Source organism: Takifugu rubripes, chromosome 4 (assembly GCF_901000725.2).
Source record: "Takifugu rubripes chromosome 4, fTakRub1.2, whole genome shotgun sequence".
Taxonomy (NCBI): Eukaryota; Metazoa; Chordata; class Actinopteri; order Tetraodontiformes; family Tetraodontidae; genus Takifugu; species Takifugu rubripes.
Window position 1 is genome coordinate 2,963,256 of NC_042288.1, and position 16,269 is coordinate 2,979,524.

General features: G+C 43.8%; 1 long non-coding RNA gene across 1 annotated transcript; it reads right to left on the bottom strand.

The window, feature by feature from the left end:
* Positions 1 to 506: 506 nt before the first annotated feature.
* LOC115249580 (uncharacterized) lies at positions 507 to 13,393 on the bottom strand. The gene is made up of 4 exons (XR_003888255.1): positions 13,280 to 13,393; positions 11,581 to 11,933; positions 8,235 to 8,321; positions 507 to 672 (listed from the first exon to the last, which is right to left on the bottom strand). It is a non-coding gene; the product is annotated as an uncharacterized lncRNA (long non-coding RNA).
* Positions 13,394 to 16,269: the final 2,876 nt, after the last annotated feature.

Consider the following 16,269-nt stretch of genomic DNA (forward strand, 5'->3'; position numbering starts at 1 on the left):
ATCAAAGCCATATAACAGTCTCTCAAATGATATCCAGTTTCAAAACACAATTCACTGCATCAATGATCTTGAAATCGCAAATTCATGGGAATTTCTAGGAGGAATTCTCTCTAAATTTCACAGTTGATCTCTGAAATTCATTTTTATCACCGTTGCTCGTCAGACATTTCTACAAATGTTCAAAGGTAACAAATCAGTTGCACGTCAAGGAGCAAAAAACCTAGAATAAATACATTGAATTAAAATCTGCCAACGTCTCCTTTAAAATACAGAAGTTACTAAACAATATTCTTCGTCCAGCATAATTGTGAGTGCAGATATATATTTAAAAAAGCGCCCCCGGTCACAACTTTGGCACAATGGGAAAATATTTATGAATGAATTATTTTAACAAAGCACCCTTTCTTTTGGGTCTTTGATGTTTGGGGTCTTTACAATAGTGCAAAAACACCATGACGTTTCTTTCAAAGAGCTTGAAATTAAGAAAATAAGGAGAGGAGCCGCTGTCACTGTGCATGTTTCTTTATTTCTTTCCACGTTAAAGCCATTTTGTTCAGTGCTTTGCGTGTTGAACTCTCAGAGTCGTGCCGAAACGCTGCAGAATATCACATGAGGCAGCAACAATGAAGCTTTGGAGCTCTGGTCACTTATCCGATGACAAGTCGTTCGCACCTGCCGATGACATACGTCAAGCATCATTAGTGCGCTTGCCGTTGTGTATATGCGATACCCCCCTCCTGTGCTAATAAATAGATGTGACCTCACTGAACGCATCACTCAAGAGCCGTCTTTGATTTGGTCGCTGTTTCCATCAGGCCCTGGAGACAGACGCCGTTCCCACATCCCGCTGACCTTGGAGTCTCTTTAGGGCCCTTTTCCAAACCCCACCGCTCAAGGTTGCGTCCGAGCCGTCGGTTGTTTTGGTCTATTAGTGAGCTGCAGCCCCGCTTCATCCCTCTTGAAAGCTAACACCTGAGCGTGAGGACTGCACTGAGGGGCGGCGTGGGAGTGCAGGCGGGAGGTCGTGAGGCGATCAAGAACAAAAGAAAAATGACAGAAAATATAACTTCCCCTCTTCCCCAATAATCCCAGACCTCCGAGAATGACCTTTGATCTGGCAGCATGTGCGGTGTGCTGAGCCGCCCTGCTCTGATCCCGAGGAAGCAATCATCGCCGGCGCCGCTATCAGACTGGCTGCTGGGGGAAACACTCTAAAGCCGAGACTGGAGGTGAGCGGCGAGCGAAAAGCAAATGTGCACGGGCGGAACAAAATAACCAAGTGCAGCCAAGCACAGAGAGAACGTGATGGGCCGGAGCACCGCTTGATAAAGGTGTAGCGGATACAGTATCTGCGGCGCAGACTGAGAACAGCTGGAACTGCACACAAGCAAATCTAAACTTTGAAACGTTAGATGGGAGATTTTGTTTACATTATTTCAATTAGGAACCACATCAGTGGACTTGTCCGTGTGAAACAACGTGACCCGACTGGCTCACTTTAGGGATTTAAAGGGACGCGTGGGTATAAAAATGTCAAAATGTTGCCATTTTCTTTTGAAAATCAACCTTTTTTTTTCTAAAAACAAAAAAAGTGGTTTAAGAGGTGTCAGGTTCAAGCAGTGAACGTGCAATCGCTGCTACATCTCGGGGGGCCTCAGGCAGGGCAAATCTCCCACATGAGCATTTATTTGATTGTTTAAGGGCCGTTTCCGGGAACCGAGTTTTGCACAACCAGGAGCTGCCTTGTAACAATTATGGGGTTAAATGGCAGTTGGCCACACAAGAGGGCATTTGCCTGCTGGCAACCCTTTCCTGCTCTGCAGAGGTCAGAGGTCAGAGACTTTTCAGGAAAAGTCCATTTCTCAAGCCCCATTAAACAGGTGGAGGACTGGACTGCAGTGTTTACCCAAACAGCACGTGGGTAATGGGAGAAATCCAACTAGCACACGGTGAGAATGACTGTAGTATGGATTTGTGTGTGTGCGTTTTATTTGTGTGAATTAGGCCATTAAAGTGTTTGTCAAAAAAAATAATTTCATTTGTTATGTGGAAAAAAAGTCCAAATCAAGTTGGTGAAAATACTTTAGTATCTGGGTATCCTCTCGGTCCCATTAGAACCAGACAAATACCTTTAGTTTTGAAATTATACTGAAAAATGACATTTTAGGAAAAAATTCTGAGGGCACGTTCTTTCTTATTTCCAGCCCTTTTTGTTCACACCTAACAAACAACCCTTAATGACACATGGAAAAGCATCAACACAAGAATGACAGTTTTAATCGCATCTGCAGAACATGAAGGAACGAGAAAGGGTTAACAAGCAAAAGGGGCAAAAGGTAACTTGGCCGAACTCAACCCCTCACTGCACTCACTATTTAGATTGGTTAAACCGCTGGGACCTGGAGCTGAACCCATCAGGAAGGGCTTAAGTGTTTAGGATTAGGGATCTAAAAGGCATTTGGAGGCCCTGAATCAAACCCACAGGACTGGGTTGGAGGAGAGCCTCCGTGTTTGCCTGCACTGCAATCAAACTGGGGAACCAGGACCACAACACACCTGCAGGAAGAGCCCACAGCAAAGTAAAAGGTCCCAGTCAGAGGGGCAGGAAAAGCAGCAGGGGGTATCCACGGCTGAGAGCGACTGCAGCTGGGCTGGTGGATGGTGCCATGGCCCAAGGGCAAGGTCAGCCCCATAGGCCGGGAGGTGGAGTCGGGAAGGGGGGGGCAGCGTGAAGGTTGTTGTTGCTCCACAAGTGAAAACAGCCAGCGTGGAGTTGCCAAATGTTCCAGCTGTGGTTGTGGGTTTCTATTTCACAGATTGAACCTATATTAACACCATGAAGGGAAGCTGGGTCGCTAATGACCCGTGAACTCTGACCTCACCTGAGCTCCTCCCATGCAGCCACCAGACCTTTGGACACATGGAGAGCGCATGTGAGGAGATTACCAAGGAATTCCGGAGACTAATTTATTGACAGGGGCTTTTTAATCTTTTACTTTTTTGTTGTTTTTTTCGTACTTGGACGGATGTACTGTACTGTATATTAATGCGAAATATATTTTGTATTCAAAGAAACTGAAAAAAAGGAAACGTCAGGCAAAAAGTGATTATATTTGGATGAAACTGTCTGGCGCTGGGCTAGCGTCTGCTGCAGAATCAGCCATGAAAGCGTCAGGATTGGCACATGTCCTCAGGTCTAATTGTTCTGGCCAGTTAACATCAAAGAAGCAGGGCGTTGTATGTAATCTGGTCGCTCCCCTTCCACAATCCTCTGATTTTTAATTATTCATTTATAATATATGTTCACGTGTCGTAAAGGAGGCTATTTCCTATCAATTCGCTTTGATCAAAAACAACTTTTTTGGGGGGCATTGTAATGGAAAAAACCATCTTCGCTTTCTTTCACCTGCCCTTTTTCTTTTTCTCTTTTTTAAAAAAGGGGGGGAAAGAAAAAAAACCCTGTAAAAACTCTGTTGTGCGTTGCAGCCTGACGTGCCATCCGTACCTGCAACAGATCTGTAATTTAATCACAGTAATGACTAGCTTTTAGAGGTAGGGCAGAGTCAATTATGCACCCAGTATAAAACCTCGTTCATGGTAATAAAACTCACCTCTGTGGAAATTCCCTCATAGCAGACTAAAGATGATCATTTCGCCTCCTAAATACAGAGTGTGTTGATTGTGTTTGGTGCCATGTTCCAAATCTAAATCAGCGGGGGGAAAAACGCCCGTAATTCTCTCTAAAAATTCTCACTAAATCACACCCTTTGCCCAGTGAGGCCTGCCCAGCGCAGCTGTGTGTTTCTATCGCCGCGTTATAATGAGAAATCAACTGTCTGCAGATCGGCTGCTGAAACGCTGTAACGAGCCATGAGCGCTAATACTTGAGGATCAGTTGCCACTGGATGAGGCGGCTTTATCCAGTTATTAGGGTAATGTAATGGAGTCTCCTAATCCAAACCCACCAAACCCTTCCACTGTAGGGGGCACAGTCGTGCGGCAACACGTTATTCCAGCACAAAGCTGACTTTCCCCGCTAAAGTAGCAGGACAGTGAGGCTTGCGGCCTGTTCAGACAAGTCCTTCACAGTATCTACCCTAAAATGATTTGCTCCCGTCTTTCTTTTTCCCCGGCTAACTCGCTCCCTCCCGACAAATGCTCTGCTGGCAAGGCACATTCTGCGCCGCCTAATGCCAAATTAAACCCCGACTCTTTTATTTTAAATGAGAAAAAGTGAAAGACTGCTGACAATCTTGATTAGGTGTGAGGGGAGGAGGGGAGAGGAGACCAGCACAAAAAAAAATTATAGGGTATTAAAAAAATATGGAACATTACTTTAATGCTGCCCGGCACAATTGGTGCTAATTGGCAGATAATCCAGCAGCTCTGAGCTGCCTAATGCCGGGCTGACTACTGGAACAAGCTGGGCCTCTTGTCCTCTCCCACCCAGTCCCAGTCATACAAGCCATGGGATGGGGTCAGAACAGGGGGGTGTGGATGGGGGAGGGGGGTGTTAGCAGTGGCATTGTTGGTTATTTCCACTGGAACATGACCTTGACGAGAGTTCGGTTCCCCCTCCCACCCTCGTTCTTCCCGATATTCCAGAAGTATGACAGCCTCCCGACATTAGGCAACCCGGTGCGACAAATAACTTTTCAAATTAGGATCTGAGTGGAGCTGAGGTGTTTTCTGATGTGCACGCACCCACACACACTTACATGCACACGGTTTCTGTCAGGGAGGAATGAAAACAGTTTATCCTGGATGATAGAGCAACCGTTTTAATGACGCTTGGTGCTCAGAAACAGCTGTCCCATCGATGACAATAACGTGTGGCAAAACAAGAGCGCAGCCCCAAAAAGGACTGTGGGAAAGCCAGTAAATGTTATGTATTTTCAAAATGGTCTCAGATAATCTTTATCCTAATCCCTTAATTGGGAGCCAATATTGCATGTTGTTGCGAACATACAAAAGCTGCTGAGGGGCAGAAAGAAGCTCTCAGCGAGGACCGTCTCTACCTGGGCCTGAGTGTGCTTTTCACTACTCTGAGGACGCTTTTAGGGAAGTCCTTGGCTGTGAAAGTTCCCATGTTAAAAGCTCCGCTTATTACATGATATCCATAAGAGAGGCATTTCCGTGCAGTGTTTGAAGCGTTTGCATTTGCATGAAAAAAAAAGAAAACGTCGAGGCGAAACTGTAACTTGTGAGCTGATCAAAAGCCAGAGGCTGCTCTCCAGTTGAATGGCTTTCCCCCTTTGACACGAAAGAGGCTCTCTTGAGGCGCCTTCGTGGCGGTGGCCTTGGAGGTTAGGAAAATGTACCCCCTCGGACCAAACGGGGCTATTCTCTGGAGTCCGCGCGGCACTTGAGCCGGCAGCAATGGAAAAGAGGCGGCTTGCCTGTGGATCGGTACTTCAGCGGGCCTCCCTGGCATTCCTCAGGAAGGCTCCTTCTGTTCCTGCGAATGGCCTTTCATGTGGAGAGGCGTGTGTATTAGTGTTTACCGCATATCTCCGCTTTATTGTACCCGCGCATGTTTTAAAACTCACGGCTGTCGCTAATCTAATCAAAGCTAAACCCTAAAGTTTTCTGGTTGTAGCACGAGGAACAAGAGATTGAAAGGACTTTGGCGCATTCAAAAATAAACCAACGAGCAACACAACTCTGGGGAATTATTATTGTTATTGTATGATATTTTGCCTGTGTTTGCCTGAATGCTTTTTTTTCGGAGAGGAACTCTAACGGTGTCCACTCCGGATCCGCGGCTTACCCGAAGCTCAGTGATCCTCGGGCCATTCTGGACCCCACCCTCCTCCACTCTCCTGCTCCGTCTCTCAGCTGGATTCACTTAGAGAACGCGGAGAGACCGAGAGAGAGAGGGGTCACGGGGTCAAACCATGACCTCATCAAATTAGCCCCAACTGAGAGAGGTGTTTAGCACAAGTTAAAACAAGTAATCTGAAGGGCATTAAATGCAAATGCGATGACCAGATGCCCACTTCAAACAGACATCTAACATCCTTTCTCTCTCTCTCACACACACACACACGCACGCACGCACGCACACAGACACACACTACAGAACCATTCACATGTCTCAGAGTTGGGGGGGTTATTAAGATGACAACAAAATTTCTGTCATGCTGACCAGGTGCAAAACATTTCACCAGAACTGCACTGTTTGATATGTATTATTGAACAAATAGCAAATCGAATTACTCCTCTGCCTCGAAGAGGAGACACCGTTTACATCTGCAAACCTGCTATGCTTGGATATCTATTGTGATCTCGACCTTAAACTTGAACTATGTAAATAAAGGAGGAGAGGCTCAGAAAGGTTATCCAGTCATTACGGAGGAGAACAAGGGAGGAAGAGACCGAGCAAACAGCAGAGCACTACTTCTGCCGCCCCCCCTCTTCATAAACTCCATGTGTGCATGTTAGCGTGAATGACAGCCTGGTGGAGCTGTGAAGATTATGGGTGAAAACTGATTTTTGCCCCCTCGGGCAGCGGCCCAGGCTGAGAACATGTGGCAGCTCATATATGCTAATAAGCACCTGTGGAGAAGAGGGGGGGGGGGGGGGGGTGGAAGGAGCAGAAAAACCCCGGCGGCTTCTGCAGCTATGCCACCTGCACAGACCTCCACTGTGCCTCACTCTGGCTGGAAAGACCTGATGAATGTAACTACCGTGACTCTTAACATGGCAGCGGAGTTGCGAAGAAGGTCGAAGGGAGTAATCTGGCTCGTATTTGTGAGGGATCTACCCCTGTCTGCCCTTTTGATGCTCTTATAATCTAGGGGGCGGTGCTGTAACGTCCCTGCCTTTTGGTTTTTGACCCTTTCCGCGGGTGGCTTTCTTTTCCGTTTAAAAGTTCTCCGTTGTCAGCAAACGGGGCAAATTATTGTAGCAACTCGAGTGACGGCGCTGTCGTTTTAATAGCTGTTGTTCTTTACCCTCGATTACACAAAACAGCCCTTGAAAAAATGTGTCCAATGAGAAAATCCAACAGGATTTGGGTAAAAGTCCTACTTGTTTCACACTGATAAAGAGTGTGTATGCATGCTAATATGTGTGTGTGTGTGTGTGCACATTTGCGGCCTTTCGTCCTATTTAAAAACGGCACACAGCTGCTGACGAGGAATGCGAGAGCAAAAAGAAGACATTGTGGGAGAGCGGCCCGCTGTCAATCAAAGCGTGTCTTATTAAATTTGTTTAAGCTGTGAAAGCATTTGGAAGAGAAGAAACAACGTTTTTCACGTGTTCTCCACAACCACCAATTTTCCTTGACAAAGTTTTCCAATCAGAGGTATTTTTTTCTCCTCTCCTTACTTTATTTTAAGGCTGACAGAGATTCATTTTGTCCACCAACGATGGTGTGCACACTTGAATGTGCAGCTCTGGCCGCGTATCTCCACATGCTAAGCAACGCATCTCAGCGCCACGTGCTCTTAAGTGTGAGAAACAGGCAAATATGTATATTTTGACTTAAAGGAATAACGGCGGTTGTCTCTGGTTTAGACGCTCCCCCTCCTCAGAAAGTCCTGTCACTGTTTAGGAAATATGCAGCTTCAGAGGAAGGACTCTGAGAAATGAGCGACGCACTCGCGCATTCATCAATGGGAGGACTCAGAGGTCTGATCGTCAGGGACTGATTTATGCTGTTTCATATTTTTCACATCTGGATGCCAGGAATATTTAACCCACCGCATTCTGAATACCTTCCTGACCTTGGTGCTTTTTCACCACATTTATTCTCATCTTCAACTGCACAGATTTGTGTATAAAGCAATAATTTTACTGTGATTCGCTCCAAAACATCCCAAAAATGGAACTCTCTATGAGGGCAAATGGAAAATTTCAATGTTTGGCTTTAAAGTAGCTTGTTTCCAGAAGCTGCAGCCTCTTGACTCAAAGCAGGACTTCACAAGGATCTTCATAAAGTTAGCTCCAACTTTATTAATCAAATGTTCCGATTTGAGAATTAATTGAACAACAGAGCGCTTGGGAGTGGCCTTGATATTAATTTCTCCTTCAGTTAAGGAAATTAGCCTAAGTCAGCACAAGAATTATCGGGCACGCTGTGGCATAGCGCATATTTGAGTTGACGTTTCTTAACGTCCCCACAGTTCAAACACTGCAAACACACACAAACTCATACACTTCATTTACATCATTGGCAAATTACACAGTTTAATTTGCAAGTTTGGACTTCCATCATGAGAAGGACCTACTTAATCATTTATTTGATGATTCTTCTGTCACTCCACAATGTTTCTGTCCTCCAGATTAGTCCTGTAGTCAAAGTGCATCGGAGGCTTCTGTAGGAATCAGAAACATTTTAATTTGTAGAAAAAAACACGCAAACTTTAATTTGTATATCTGAAACGACAGTCACAAAATTGCTAACGAGTGACACGGCGCCATAAATTCCACACCGCAGCAGATAACCGAATCTACATAAAAATTTCTTTTTTTAAAAATAAAATCCTAAATAGTAATAATAATAAAAAATAGGTTCAACTAGTGAGAAAATCCTGTATCAACTAATACAAATCTTTCTCTCCAAAAACTCACTTCTGCTGTTGCTTTCAGAAACATGTCTCCAAATTTTTCATTATCTTAATGAAGTGAAACCTCCTCCAGTTTACCTGATACTGAATTTTCCACCGTAAAACCACTGTATGTGTGTGTGTGTGTGTGTGTGTGTGTGTGTGTGTGTGTGTGTGTGAACGCTGAATGAAAATAAGCCCCACGCATCTCAAATCTCGACGCAACTCTGCGTTTTCAAGCAGCAGAGGTCTTTGATAATGCTGCACATTTTCCAGCTACTCCCCCCCCCCCCCCCCCCCCAACCACCCCCACCATCCCCTTGGTGTCTTTAAAGTTCTAATAAAAGGCTTCAAAGATAAGGGGGTCGCGATCAGCACTTTGAGCCGCGGAAGCATTTCAAGGGCATGAGATCAACCCGTGGATTACCCAGCCCTCTCCAACTCTTGGCCCGGCCATAATACATGTTGGTCGCCACTAGGAACACTATCCTGATGAAGTGGTGGCCCTTTCACATCAGCAACAAGTGACAAAGGGGGAGATTGGGCAACTAACCCGCTGTTTAGATAAATAAAAGTCCTCTCTCAGCTCTAATAATTGCTCACCCGCTCTCCTCTCGCTCCATTGTCCACTGACAAGTGTCGCTTGGCCTCTTTCTAATTGCTGACAGATTTGATTTTTCAGCGGCAGCAGGAGCTCCGTTTGTGGCCTTTACATCCAGTAATTACTCTCTCCCTCTCGCCACACCGCTCCTATTTTTCCTCTCTTTTCCCCTAAATCCTCCTTTTCCTTCACCTCTTTCAGAGAGAATTCCCACTGGCTACATTTAAATATGTGGTTCTACTTGGATCTCAGACATAAATGATCTGAAATTAACTGAAGCATGCTTTGACTTTGAGTAATAGCAATAATAACAATTTAATCGCTGTAACAATAGACAAATTAGGCCACACAAATCCAAAGAAAGTGACAGGATACTTTACTCATAAATGTTTGCTGTAGCTCTCTATTGTGGTTGTTGTTGTCATTCGCTGCTGCAGCTAAACAGTAATTTAACCCTTCATCCTCCTCTTTCTGCCACTCTAATTCATGGACTGGTGCTAGTAGGAGGAGAAAATTACAGCAAAACATTTGGATTTTGATGCCAATAAAGGCAAGTGAAGAGCAGATCTTTTTTATTTTTATTTGGATGTTCCTGATTTTTAGACTTGTATCATGTTCTTTAGATAGGTTTTGGGATACATAATCATTGCAAATAAGGTTTATATTATTTTGGGTATTTTCAGGGTTTTATTTGACGTCCAAACCAGCAAAAAAAAATCACAACACCGGAATTATCGTCAGATTCCAATAATGTACCGGGAATCCTGTTTAAAGCCATTATCACTGATCAGGAAATTCACCTACTTCCCAGAGGTTGTGTTACCATTTAGTCTCTCGATGATCTCCAACAGGCTGTGATGTTGAGGACTGCATTATACGTCTCATGTAAAGCAGCTTTACAACCAAATAATTTACATACCTTTATATGTGTAAACTACACAAAATCTCCTTATCGTAAATTCAGGCCTCGAAATTCAGCATTTGTTTTTGAAAATTGCAAATGGAGCCGCTTGGGGATTAGAGCACAGTTGCAACCAAGAATAAGAGATAATGGCCCCTAAACTACAGTCGGAGGAGCACTTCTCCGCTTTTGGCCTGCAGGCTGCATGCGAGGAGTGTTGCTACCTGATGGGAGAGCAGGAAGGGGGGTGCAGCAGAGCCCAGGAGAGCCTCACAACATTCAAAAGCTAATTATCCCAGGAACAAAAGTGCACTTTATTTTCACTTAACACAATTAGTCATAAACTGTGTTTCCGAGTTCCGAACGCAGGTTCCCGCTCTGTGCCAATTATTCATAGTTTCACGTACGTGTCACATTCAGAGTTTCAAAGCAAACATATTTTCAGCGCGTGTGTCTGTGTTAATCATCCCACCCACACATTTCATGGATTAGTCATTCACATTGCATGAAATATGAACCAGAGTGCAGCTCTGCCAACAATATATGGAAGTATTATCCAAAATATTTCCATTGGGGACTTAGGTAGACGCTATATATATGGAGGGAGGCGACGAGAGAGAGAGAGAAAATCAATGAATCCTAATCCACTCAACAAGCAGCTCAGATAATTATGCATTTCATAAATGATTAGCAAAATACAGGAATATTTAATCCCCCTTTGCATTGATGTTCTTTAAACAGCTCTTCGGTACACCAGGGCACATGATGAGCATCAAATTGGCCTTTCTGCAGAAAAATAGAGCATTTGTGGCAAAAGCCACGTTTCAATGTGACTTTTTTTCTTCTTGGCTGGCATCAAAATGAGGTTTGTAACATGTTCGTAATTGAAAATGTGTAACTATTTACGAGAGGAGAATTAATTCACGTTTGAAAGGCTCACCCTGAAATAAACCAAACGTGCTTGTTTGAGACGTGTAAATAATCAGTCCTGTCACGTGTGGACAGGGATCGATTTATCACAAAGTCTGCCGCCACATCGCCCCTCTGAGCTCCGTCTCCCTAACTGGGAGTGATCGTTTCACTTTTTTTTTTTTAAAAAAGGACCGATAACTTTGCATTCATGTGACAGGACCAGTTTTCAACAACGGCTCCAGATTTGAGAGTTAATTGTGTCAGTAGATATTTTGGACTGATCAGCTCCAACTAGGATACAAAGCTTCTTCTAGCTCAACATTGTTCTCTGGTCAGAAAAGAGAAAAGAACATTATAATCCTAATTTGATCCTGTTGGTTAGCATAGCTGTAATGCTTCTGTTCTAAATTCAAGCATACCCCATGAACCTATTCAATAAACCACTGAATTAAATTTACATTTTTACCTATCAAAAAAAAACAAAAAAAAACTCACATTGCAGTAGCATACATGCTAAAGGTCACGGACCTCAAAGTGCCAGTCGCAGATGTCGGCTGTGCATAATGTCATCTAGGTAACCTTTGTAGTAGATATGACACCAGTAAAGACAATACCTCAGCATTTCTCCATCACAGACTCTGACCTTTGTTGTCATGTCGACGACGTTTCCCAGTTATCAGCCCCTTCACACCAGTAAGAAGAATATTTGGCTCTAAAGTGGCTCTAAAGCAAACACGCTGCAACACTGAAATGAGCACATCTGGAAGAGGCATTAAACCCCGGGAAGATGTAAAACCTGCTGATGTGAGAGGGTCAGTGCGTCGCGGGGATGAGGGGGAACACGAGAGATGTCTGGTTCAACCTAAGCAAGGGGACGGCTCCTTGGGCAGGGGGGGACGGAGAGCCAACACCTCCAGCAGACGACACCGATGCCGGTCTGGACGCTCGAAACAAGCGAGATGCAAGTCTGAAAACAAAACAAAATGAACCACAACGCCGTTTTTCAAGAGAGGACTTAAAATGAAGCCAGAGTTTCTATGCGTGGGAATTCAATTTTTTTTTTTTTGGGGAGGGGGGGGGGGGGGGGGGGGGGCTGCTGACACAAATGACAGTAAATCATGGCAGCTATGGTCTGACGCTAACCTGTAATCTGTGATATGTGTCATTCCAGGTTAGAGATACTTTCTTGGCCTTTGGCAATGTCAGTATAAATGTCATCTGTTTCAGCCATTATTAGCCAGAAATGGAGGCTCCCCCAACACACACACACACACACACACACACGCACACACAAAATCTTTGGGATTAGATGTGTGCTTGCTTCTGTTGCATCACAGCCAATACAAATACTTTTTTTCAGGTACTATCAGGAAACCTTTTGGGAGGCTGCTGCTGCTCTTCATCATCAACATTGTTGCTGTGGTTTCGCAGCGCGAGGCCCTTCATTTCGCAGGTCCCTGAACTTTTGAACTCTGGGTTTCGTTTGAACTTGCACCAAATTTTCATCCATAATTCAACAAACATCATCTCGATTAAACATTTTACATCTTTTCATGGCCTATTTGACATCATTTCAGTGCATTACACAATTATAATTAATGATAGAATAAATTCAGCAACACTTAATACAATAATACACAAATTAAAGCGGAGTCATTTCACCCATTTATACATGGAAATGATACAATGATGCAGATAATTCTGTTGGGATATTTATATATTCCTTCTTTGGTGTCATAAAGTTGCATCTTATCTACATGCTGGTCTGACAGACTTCATGTGTTAATCATGCATTTGTGTGCAGAGGAAAATGATAATCTGATACTTAATATAGGCAAATTGCTATAAACTATGCAGACAGAGTTGCTGTGTGGGATGTTGATCCTCGTAGAAAGTGGTAATAAGCAGATTCCATTTCGCTTCTAGCTTTGAAAGCTGGTAAATGTAACATCCCCCTCAGTTTCTCTGTAGGGCTAAGGTAAGACTACTTTATGGCTGTGTGTTTAAGATGCATAGTCTGTCCAAATGCCCCATTTGTTTCTCATTTAAATGTCTCAGTCTAAGTGACGGTTAAGATTTAGCACATCCTATTGGCTATGCAAATGCTAGTACAGTATATATTCCACCTATTATGGTAATCGGGATACGCGTTCTGGCTTCATTACTTTAAATGACTTTACATCTTTAAAAGGCTGGGCTGTGTTTAGCTTTGCGTTTGGAGCTGGGAATCCACCAGCAGAGGAGCACTACAAGCATTTCACACGGACATGGCAGCATTGACAGGGACAGCAAATAAGGAATGAGCTTTCTTACTGAGCAGGACGAAATCAGCATGAACCCAACAGCACCGCACAAGCAGCATCTGCTACAAAACCAGCAGTTTCTCCTGGACCTCAGCACGCCCGACAGGGCGCCGTGAAGGGCTTAGAAATGCCTCCCCTTTGTTCTGCCATTCCCAATCCATTCAGAGCTGACAGTTCTCTTTTGCTCTGCGAACATGCTATTGTCATTAAAGCGCCTCTGAACTTTGTCTCGCGGTGTCTCCTGAACAGTTCTGATGAATGATTCTGCGCTGTACGCGCATGGCCGAGGGGCATGCACGTGTGTGGGGGGCCTTCTTCTGGCCAGGGCACCTCGTCATCACACTGGGGCCAGAAGGACACCTGCTCTTCTCTGTTAGCAACACAAACTGGAAGCGTGTTGCTGTACATGTACTGTATGAAATCATCCTTTAGAACCCTGCATGGAAACAGTCAGTGTAAATTATGTAGTACATTTATATCTTTAAAGACCTTGCACACACACACACACACACACACACACACACACACACACACACACACACACACACACACACACACACACACGTATGCTACACAAACTCAAACAGACAACATGCATTACCCATTCCTTCAGGGTATTATAGTTAAAATCAAGTTTTCATGAGAATCACCTTAAAAAAAAACTTGTTTAATTGAATAAATGATTCCTTAAACCAGAAGCACACATTAAGCCCATTTATCAGTAAATTGCAAAGGTTCTACTGCCGTCAGTCTCGCTCATCTTGAGGCTGCGAGGAAACGGAGCCCTTTGGGGAGTCTCCCAGCTGACATATTGCTCCAGCTTTGCGGGCTATTTCGGACCGTGGGCTTCATACAGCGGTCGCACATCTGCACCTGTATATCAAAGCTTAGCACAAAAACATTCCTGAGAGCAAAGCAGGGCTGATTTGTGTGCCTTTATCCTTCTTTTTTTATTAAAACTCATCTGTGATGTAACTCCTCACTCGACTAAAAGCTGTACCTTTTAAATCAGTCAGCCGTCCAGAACAGAGACCTGCACCACATTAAGACCGGCACGTCATCACAACTGTTTCCCCTCATCCCACCGCGCCTCACGTCTCTTTTATGTGCTTTCTCTTGTCCTCAACAGATGGATAATCCTGCAGCCAACCACTTTTTAAAAAAGTGTTTAATAAATGTAATACAACCTATCTGGTGTGAAAGAGAGGGGCCAAAACCAGAACCATGTGCCAGGTGGCCATGAGAGGCTACAGCTAATAGAGTCCAACATGTGGATCAAGAGGTTCCTGGACAGTTTATGACCTTCAGCACTGTTCCCTTACAATGTCTTTGGTTACAGCTCCCTAAGTTATGGTGCAGCGTTGTGTTTTTAAATGCAGCAGCCGATGCAGGTGATGTTGGAATGCAGCAAATTTCATGTTTTATCTCACAGAGGCGCACCGCTGTGTCGTTATGTTCCTATGGAGGACCATAGAAATGTGGCTGAATTATTGCCAAATGAAAGAAAGTGTCACAAACCTTCTAGAGTCCAGCTAAGCCGTATTTCTCTCCACCGATGGTGACACTGCTAAACACGGATATAAAAGTGTAATATTGTATTTCTGAAATTCACTGTCGTGCACTACTACACATGAGTACACATGTCCAGCTGTTCGGGGAGGATGTTTTACCTTCAGAATATTTTTGTCTTCAAACTTAAACCTGTAAAAGTCAAAGGGGTGCGTTACAGAGTCCTCCAGAAAAGCTAGCTAACAATCACAACCATTACTTTGAAAGTGTCAGGACCTAAAAATAATGTTTAGGTGAGATATTTCTAATAGTTAAAATTGTGAACGGGTAATAATCTACTAAAATATCACAGCAACACATGTGTAAGCAGTACAGTGTAAGACAGACATTTAAATTTACCATCCTCAACAATCCAGGAGCTCCGAGTCTCTTCCAAGAAATAAGAAACTAAAACCTTTGGAGGGTGACAAACTCCAAAAGGAAAGTAAAATGTTCACACCAATATGTTTTTCAACAAGAACAAGTCGGGGGGAAATAATTTGCACTTTTCACTGATTCTTTTGAAATGAAGAGCCACACGTTGCTGTGGTTACTACAGCAACAGAAAAGGTTTAAACGCTGTAACACTTCAAACTAATATTTGAATCTGTTTCTTGCATTTTCTTTTTTTTGGGGACACAAGCTGTCATCTGAACACAAAATATGCAGAATAGGATGTGCTATGAAGGAAAAATATCAGGAAATAGCTGCTGATGTTCAGCTGCATGGTCATATATTTTCCTCTGATTTAGCTTGTTATATATTGGTGTTGCATGTCTTCAGTGTGTGTGTGCGTGTGTGTGTGAGAGAGAGAGAGAGAGAAAGGGAGATGGAATCTAACCCTGCACTGACCTGTTTGGAGAATGTATTTGTGTGAGAGGGATGAGGAGAGGTTGTATGAGTCCCGTAAATGAGACAGGTGAAATAGAGGACCATCCATGAATTTTACCATGAGCGGGATGACAACAGAACATGTATTTTGCTATCATGCACCTCGAGGCCTATTGCCTGATAATCACTGTGAACATAAAACCCTGAATGTTAGCGTGTCCTTAACAGAGCTCGCTAAATCAGTTGGAATTAAACAGCTGTTTTCTGCACTGATTGTCTGTTTGGTGTGTTTGATCCAACACTCCCTTACTAGTGCAAATAAATCATGTTGATGCTGTTATCGTTTCCTTTTTCATTGCTGTTGTTATTGCTCCCTTGTCACAAGACACAACGCCTGCAGTCCAGACAAGCACAACAGTAACGATGGTACAGGTGGTATCGTTTAAAATGCCAACTGTACTGTTTTTGTTTTTGTTTTATCATCCAAATATATTTTTTGAACAAATCCAAATATATAAATGCCAGGTGTGATTTGTAATGTAAAACACGCGGATGAGATCTTTAAATGTATTAAAGTCCGACTTGCATTTTTGCACAGCCTCGTATTTCACTTTAAGCCCC